The 7,817-nt window shown below is 52.7% G+C and overlaps 1 long non-coding RNA gene across 5 annotated transcripts in view; it reads right to left on the reverse strand.

Moving 5' to 3' along the window:
* The window catches only part of LOC119699636, a 42,739-nt gene extending 35,196 nt beyond the window's left edge, over positions 1-7,543 (reverse strand). For 4 of the 5 annotated variants that reach the window (XR_005256485.1, XR_005256488.1, XR_005256487.1 and 1 more), the window contains exons 1-2: positions 7,396-7,543; positions 3,213-3,306 (exon numbers count right to left, since the gene is read on the reverse strand). This is a non-coding gene — a long non-coding RNA (uncharacterized LOC119699636). Of the gene's footprint in view, positions 1-3,212; positions 3,307-3,410; positions 4,239-7,395 lie in introns of those variants that run through there. The other variant, XR_005256486.1, reaches the window with a different exon arrangement.
* Positions 7,544-7,817: the final 274 nt, after the last annotated feature.

Genomic DNA, 7,817 nt, shown 5'->3' on the forward strand with positions numbered 1-7,817 from the left:
ATCACGGGACCGTAGTCAGTGGGAACAATGATGACAGCAGAAATCCTCACAATACCGTACAAGCACTGATGCTGGCCGCTACCCTCAGTTCCAGGCCTACAACACCTCTCCTTTCTAGGTTCCCAGCACTTTGTTTTCACTGCCAGGGCAGACTGTGACAAGCTTTGGTTATTAAAGAGGCTCACTGCGAGTCAGTACAAGGTTTCCTTGGCCATCCCAGTCCCACTGGCTGATGGGCATCTCACACAATCAAAACACAGCATATTGCGGCCAGCCCCAAGCCCTGAGCAGGATGAGCAAAGGGCTTTTCTCTAGGGTCTCTCTGGTGGTTTCACCCTCCTTGGTTGCTGGGAAATTATAACCCATTGAAAGAGCAAAAGAGTAAGTCCCCGTGTTCCCTCTGTGAACAAACCAACCCCAAAGACCCCAACCAGACTAGAGTGCAAGACACCAGGGGACCCCCAGAGGTCCACCCACTGGAGAGAAGCAGCACAAGAGATCTGAGCTGTGCCATGGCTCCCCAAAACCTTCTTCTTCCCCGCCTGCTTCTCAATACACCTATCACTGCCTCAGCTCCCCTTCTCGCCACCTCTGCCAGGTGAGCCCACAGCTGTGCTCACTGCGGGATTCAGTCACTTCCTGACATTCAGCGCTGTGCAGGGCGACCAGGAGCAGATGTATATGAGCAATCACAGGAGAGTGGGAGATCTAATACCGCAACCAGCAGCACATGGAGAGCATGTCAGGCAAGGGAAGGAAAAAAAAAAAAAAGGAAAAAAAAAATGAAAGAAAAGAGTAGAGAACGAGAGAAGGAAAAAAGGAAAAAAAAAAAAAAAAAAAAAAACACTAAACCACAGACGGCTCAATACTTTCCATGTGGTGCCGCTAAGGAGGAAATCGCCTCCATTTGCTACGTGCAGAGCCGGGTGTCCGCACAGCGGCCGGGAAGAGAAGGGAGCCTGTTTCCCAGGTGGGGAGGAGGGGCTGCCGGCGGAGCTGCAGCCGGGAGGAAGGTGCCTCCCACACCCACGCGGGACGGGGGTGGCGGGGCCATGCCGGCGGTGGCTGTGCGGCAGGGGCACCCCCGCAGGGGCACCCCCGCAGGGGCACGGGGCCGGGGCTCCTGGGGGCCCCCGCTGCCCAGCGCGGGGCGCCGCTCCAGCGCCGTTCCGCTCGGGAAGGCCGCCCGGGGCTCCCGCGCCCGCTCACTCCCAGCGCCAGGGGCTGCGGGACACCGGCTCCTTATCCAGCATCCAGTCCTGCCGCTTGAGCTGCGGTGCCGGCTCTGATCCTCCCTCCCCGTGTGGTACCGTGTGCATTTTCCCACTGCTCCAAACAGAGGCGAGGGGAGATGAGGACAAATTTCCCAACCTCGCTGCGTCCCTCTGAACAGTGTGGTGGGTGGGACGAAGGCTACGATGTCCCCCCCGCTCCCGTCTCGTGACTGCCCCTCTGGCCTCTGCACCCACCAGAGAGCTGCCAGCCTCCCATCGCAGCTGCCTCTTGCTGTGCCCTGTCCCCTCCCTGGGCCTCCTGCCCAGCCCAGCCGCCTCTGGGAGCTGCTGCCCCCATCCTTCATCCCAGCTGGCAGCCACTTCTGCTGGGGCAGGAGAGGGGAAAGGATGCTCCTGCCCAAGGTCCCTATCTGAGGCACATCCAGATGCTGTTTGCAAGATGATGGCAGAGGATGCAGCACCTAAGGACAACTGAAGTCCCCCTGGAATTTCAAGGGCTTATTCTGTGAGGTGCTGAGCACCTCAGAGAATGGGGGGTCCCTTCTCTCCAGCTTCTCCTTCCTCACTTCCACCATCACCACCAACACCACAGCTACCCCTTCTTCATCCACAGAATTATTTCTGGGCTGGTGCCGAAAGGTCCCTGCTCCTCACCCTGTCCCACAGCACAGCTAGACATGCTGCAAAATGCACCCCTCCCTGCCCACCCCCAGCACCAGAGTGGGGCACACTCCTTGTGCCAGCCTCACTGGGGCAGGGAGAGCTTTGGGCTGAGGGCTGGCACTACATTACCTCATGCACTTGGATCAGGAGGCAAAGTCCCTGATCAGAGGTCTGCCACAATCACACCTGGGCTTAGCAAGCCAGGAAAAGTCCATGGTGTGCAAGATGAGCAAGGTGAGGTTGAGAGCAGGGGCTCAGCCTGGGGACCAGGGCACAAGAAGCCCTTCCCCCTCTGCCCTGGGCACCTCAGTGAAAAGCAAAGAGGTGTTTGCTGCGGCCTCACTGCTCTCATGTTCAAGCTGCTGTCCGCCACAGCCCACAGAGCACATGGGCTTGACATGGGGAGACTTACATCCAAAGCGTTTCTCCAGCTGTGAAAAGGGACCACCAGAAAGTCTGGGAAAATACCTTCTGCTGCCTGCAGTGAACACCTCAGCTGTGAACTGAAAAGTCAGCCTGGTTCCGCTCCAGGCTGCCTAAACACCAGCCCAGACCCGCTGAGTGCCTTCCCTATCATATCTGCAGGATCACAGCTGCTAAGGAAGTTACAGCCCTCCCATCCCCTCTCTGGGAAGCCACTACTCTGTCCCAATTTGACCCATGTCACTGGGGCCTTGCCTAATCTCATTTGCACAGGGGGAGAACCCTTGTAATCCACAGATCTGCACTCATGCCAGGTAAAGCACAATCAACCTTTAGGCCATTGCTGTTCCCTGGGAAAATACAGGATTAACAGAACCAAGTAATGGGAAATCCAAATGGCCCGTTTTAGAAACTGTCTGCTACAAAAAAGGCTCTGAAGGGGAAGACAATATTTTGATGGCTGTGGAGTCTTTTTCAAATTCATCAACCATAAAATACAGGGAAGCAAGACAGCGTGTAGCACAACCCATACCATTTTGGCTGGTCCATCACTTTTCCCACACTCTTGCTCATCCTCAGAAGACCCTATGTGATCAGTGCCAAGACCCATCACAGCTTTTTGTGGGGCGCACTGGGGTACAGATAATTTGGCAAAGCCTTCGAGCCTCCTGTGATATGCAGAGGAAAGCTTCAGACTGACTCACACAAGTCTCCAGCACCGCACTGGAGAGAGAAGGATGCCACTGCAGTTCTCAAAAATGTCACTCAGTTCACCTCCTGACCCACAAGACCTTCTGGCAATTATGGTGTCTGCAGGATACCACAGGAATCAGGATCCTGGGCAGTCCACCCCGAGACCCTCCCCAACCTTTTGCAAAGAGCAGAACTTACCTCCAAACACCTCCTGACATGTGGGACTCTCTCCATTGGGATGTCTCATGGTTCCCCTGCAAATTGTCACAGCTGGAAACTTCCTGGGCACCTTCTGCAATGAAGAGGGCTGTCAGGTGGTGAGGCTGTGTGTCCTAGCTCTGCAGCTGCCAGCCAGCTCCAGCTCCTGCTGGAGGGGCTGTCCAGCTCTGTACTCACCACTGTGCTTTATCAAATGTGCATGGGCAAGACCTGATGGGGCCTTACTGAGGAAGGTCCAGTCCATCTCCCTGCAGGATGGGTGACCCCCCTCACCACATGCAGAGCTTGGAAGCAGCCCCAGTGTAACTGGGTGCAAAGCCGTGAGACAGTGGCTTGATTTTTCTTGGGAATCAACATAGTGCCCATAGGAGCTAGCAGTCCCTCAGCAAAGCACAGGGATTTCCAACAGGGACCCCAGTTCATCTTCCAGGAAGGTGTAGTGAGGCAACATCTTCACCACAGCGTGCTGGTGGTGAAGGCACAGTGGGGATGAAGCCACACCATGCTGCCCACGGGCAGAACACCCACTTCTACTAGGCATCTCTCCCTGTGTTGGTTCATTGATTCATTTTTCATTTTCTCTTCCCCCCTTCTTCCTCCTCCTTCTTTCCCCCTAATCCATGAACAAGACTCTCAGAGCTAGAAGAGAGGAGAAAACCAGCACAGCTGCAGATTGGATCAGCGGCGTGCTGGCAGGCAGGCACGCACAGCTGGGAGAAGGGAGCACGCTCTCACACACACAAAGCAGCACCAAATGGAGCGCGTGGAAGAAGGCCAGGGGAGGCCAGTGACTCACATCTCTGGCCTCCATCAGCTTCGAACCGAGGAACACCAGTAGGTGACCAAGGCTGGCAGGAGACACCGCAATGCTGGAGCCGTGCTGAGCACCCACAAGCCACCCAAGCAAAGGATGGACAAACTCTCCTGACCTCAGAGGCTGCTCATCACATCGTGGTGGCAGCCAGATGCAAAGCACCATGTTATCTTCTGTGGATCCAAGTCTAAATATTTATTCCCTTGTCCAAGCCCTGACATGTCCCTCCTTTCTTCTTAATTTATCAAAAGTGCCTGTATCACCAGTGGCAAGAAATACTTAAATGGGAGAGAGATGGCACAGACTCAGCAGATGGGCAGAAAGGTGGTTTGCTCTTCATTGAGCACCCAGGAGATGTGGAGAGCCCTTCCCAAGGCAGAGATGGAGAGTAAGGAGGTTGTTGTGAAAGTTGCAGCTGCACCATGAGTTCCTGCTCTCTACCTCTTGGGTTATTCTCTCCCCTCCCAAACACCCCAGTGACACAGCAGGGTCTGGGATGACTGCCAGATTCTCCTTTCTCAGAGGCTATTTAGTCTCCCAGAGAGGAAAAAGAATGCTCATGAGAAACTGTCAGCAGAGCAAAACCAGCACCTCTGAGGACACACAGCACCTTCGCAAAGGGCTTCCCAGCCCTGTCTGCACCCACTGCATCACCACCACAGCAGGGTCAGCTTCTTGCCTTCCTTGTCTTCTGTGACAGCAGTGGCCTGTGCCAGGGCACAGCAGTGGTGCAGGAGAGAGAGGAGGGAACAGGGCCCTGAGCTGATGCAGCATCTGCCCCCACCTCTCAGTGCACAGTGTTTCAGCAGCTAAACAAGGACTTAAGGCTTCTGCCATCCTCCGCAGCACCTCCACTGCTGCAGTGCAGCCCTCTGCCATTTGCTGCGGCCCAGCTGTACATCCCAGTGCTGGTCTCCTTGGAGTAGGAGTTCCTCCCAGTCCTTGCCAGCATCACTTCTGTTTGGGATGCTGACTCCCCAGCTTGACAGAACACAAACACACTACAGACCACCAGAAGAGAAGCTGGTAAAGCACCATTTCATCACACTGCAGAAAAACGGGAGAGGATACTGTACTGCCCTGAGTGGTGGTACAGCCTCGTCCAGCCCTGCCTGCCCCCAGAGCCCCCATCATCAGCCATTTCCTCTTGCACATCTGGACTTCCCAGCACACGTTGGTCTGTGATGCCTGGCTCCACTCTTCTCTCCCCTCTTTGTCCTAGGATAAGGATCACACAGCCTCCTGCTGATGCAGAATGTGTTGCAGGATACACCACCATTCAGAGCTGCCATGAGGTGTAAGTTTGAGGTATCTGGAAAGCACTGGTATAAGCTGACCAACTCTACTGTGCCTAAGAAATCATACTATCTCCACTCCAAGTGCCATCTCCAAACCAGGGCATACCACTCACAGCTTAATGATGGGGCATTGTCATTCTGGCTTGAAGGAGAAAGAAACTGAAGGCAAAAAAGGATGAAAGTTTAAGTTTCCTTCACCCTGACCAAACATTATCACCATTCCAGCAGTGACCATGAAAGCAATGACACAAGGGACAGGCATTGCAGGTAAGTCTGCTACTTCCCAGTGCTGTGGACCTGCAGTGACTCTTCCCGTGCCAAGTGCTGTTATTCAGCTGGTTTTAACTACGCCATGCTAAACTGTTTGGGTTGAACTTCATCTTGCTGGTTAGCTGCCTAATGCTGAAGTATCTAAGCAAATAGAGTTATAAAATATATAATTTCAGCCAAAATGATTCATCTACTTCCAAGAACATTGTAAGGGGAAATGCTTTGGTTTCTCTTGCTTTTGTTACAGAGAAATCTGATGACCTTTTCTTTGAAGAGCTCTTCAAGCTGCATGTTTTTGGCATGCAGACTTGAAGTTTGGCAAAAGGAGAAGCAGGGAAGGCCTTTGGTTTAGTCCAGATGCACCCTTTGCTGCCGCCAAACTTAGCCAAGTCTTTGAAATGTTCCATTTCACATGTGCTCCCTTAAGGCAGTCTTATAGAGCTTACCGGCCGAATTCCCTGAAACTTTTCCCCTTTCAGGATGAGCTCCAGCCAGGGGCTGAGCAGGATTTCCAGAGAAGCAAAGCTATGGATCGCTGCAATCCAAATCACAAGTCTGGTCCCTCCCTGAGACTAGGCAGCTCCTGCCACCTCACACCTGGCCCCATCCTGGCTCAGACAGAATGAGCGGCGCACGCACAGGCATTTGGGGAAAGGCGCTGACTGGACCAAGAGACAAACCCAGGAACTGCTGTGAGGAGGGAGGATTTGGGAATGGGAATTTCACTGAAGGGAAACTGGACTGAATCTAGGAGGGAAAAGGAAGGTGAACTTCCATAAGGGCTCAGCATGAAGAAATGCAACCAACTGAGAGCACAGGACAATGATGCAGAGGATCCTGCAAGGCTGCAGCCCTGGAGAGAGCTGAGGTATCCCAAGAAGAAATAAGGAGAGGAGCAGGAGGAAGGGACAGCCAGCTGCTGAGTATTACCTGCAATAAATGAGGCAAACACTCATTTAAACCAAGAGGTCTTGGACGAGATTGCAGGCAGAGGTGACAGCCAAAAGGTGTGCAGGGAGCATAAGAGCTGATTTTGGAGGTGTCAGGACAAGACCACATCTGCAAAAAGGTTTCTTTTAACAGGAGGTATGGAGAGGTAGCTGCATGTCATGGAAATACACTGAGTGCTCATGCTGGTAGGGTGTGAATCAGTCCTGCACCATGATGCCCTGCTAGTGGAAACCAACAGAGCCCTTTCAGAGTGAGCTGAGAGTCTATGAGAGGTGTGCAGGCTCCCCTCTCAGAAGACAGAGGAGGGAATTCACCAGAAAGTAATAGACTGGAAATCAGGACACTGCTCCCGAACAGGGAGGGACACATCCTGCACACTGTGGTGCAAATGAAACACTCCAGTGTGTCTGAGGCTCAGAATAGCACTATTTGTTTATTCATTTATTTTCATTGTGATGGCTCTGGTTTTGCTTGGAAGCAGCTGCACTGAAGTCCTCGCAGCTCTGAGGTCTCCAACCTCAGCTGTAGCCCAAAGGAGGGCAGAAGGTTTGGAGATCATCCAAGAAAACACTTGAAGCTTGTGAGCCTTGCTTTGCACTAGCATTAGGAGCCCCCTTCACAGTCATACTTCATTAGCTGTAGGAACCAGTGCAAACAGACTTTAGCCTTTCATGGAACCACTGTTCTCCATGGATGAGCAGTCAACACTACCAGTCTCTGCTTTTGCTTTGTTTTTCCCTTAAGGAGGAAATTTTTCCTACCACTTTCTTAAAAATAATGACATGCAAAAGCAACACACATTGGAAAAAAAAAAAAAAGCAGTGCTTACCCTCATAAAGCAGCAAAGCCTTTTCATTTTTCTCCCAGAATCCCACAGGAAGCCCAGAACAAATCCAGTCACTTTTTCTCAGGAAGCACATCTCCTCTTCCTGATCTCATACCTAGGTAAGAGCAGAAAGTCTGTATTCAGGCTGTGTCAGCAGGCACTTGAAGCAGAAGAATGGAGAAAGCAGTGGTCCATGTCATTCCAAGTGCGTCACTTTGCCAGAAGATGGGGTCACAGGTTCTGGCAGGCCTGATAGGCAGAGCTGGACCTCAAGCTGTGGGGAAAATTATGAGAAAAATTTGTGCATGTGAGGGCCATTGGGAAAGGGAGCATTGGTGGGCAGCTCTCCCCTGAAAGGCTTTCTGTATGGAGTGGCTGGAGAGTATCTCTTGAAGCTTTCTCTTTGTATTGGAATACCTTGAGTC

The sequence above is a fragment of the Motacilla alba genome, chromosome 3 (genome assembly GCF_015832195.1).
Source record: "Motacilla alba alba isolate MOTALB_02 chromosome 3, Motacilla_alba_V1.0_pri, whole genome shotgun sequence".
Lineage (NCBI taxonomy): Eukaryota > Metazoa > Chordata > Aves > Passeriformes > Motacillidae > Motacilla > Motacilla alba.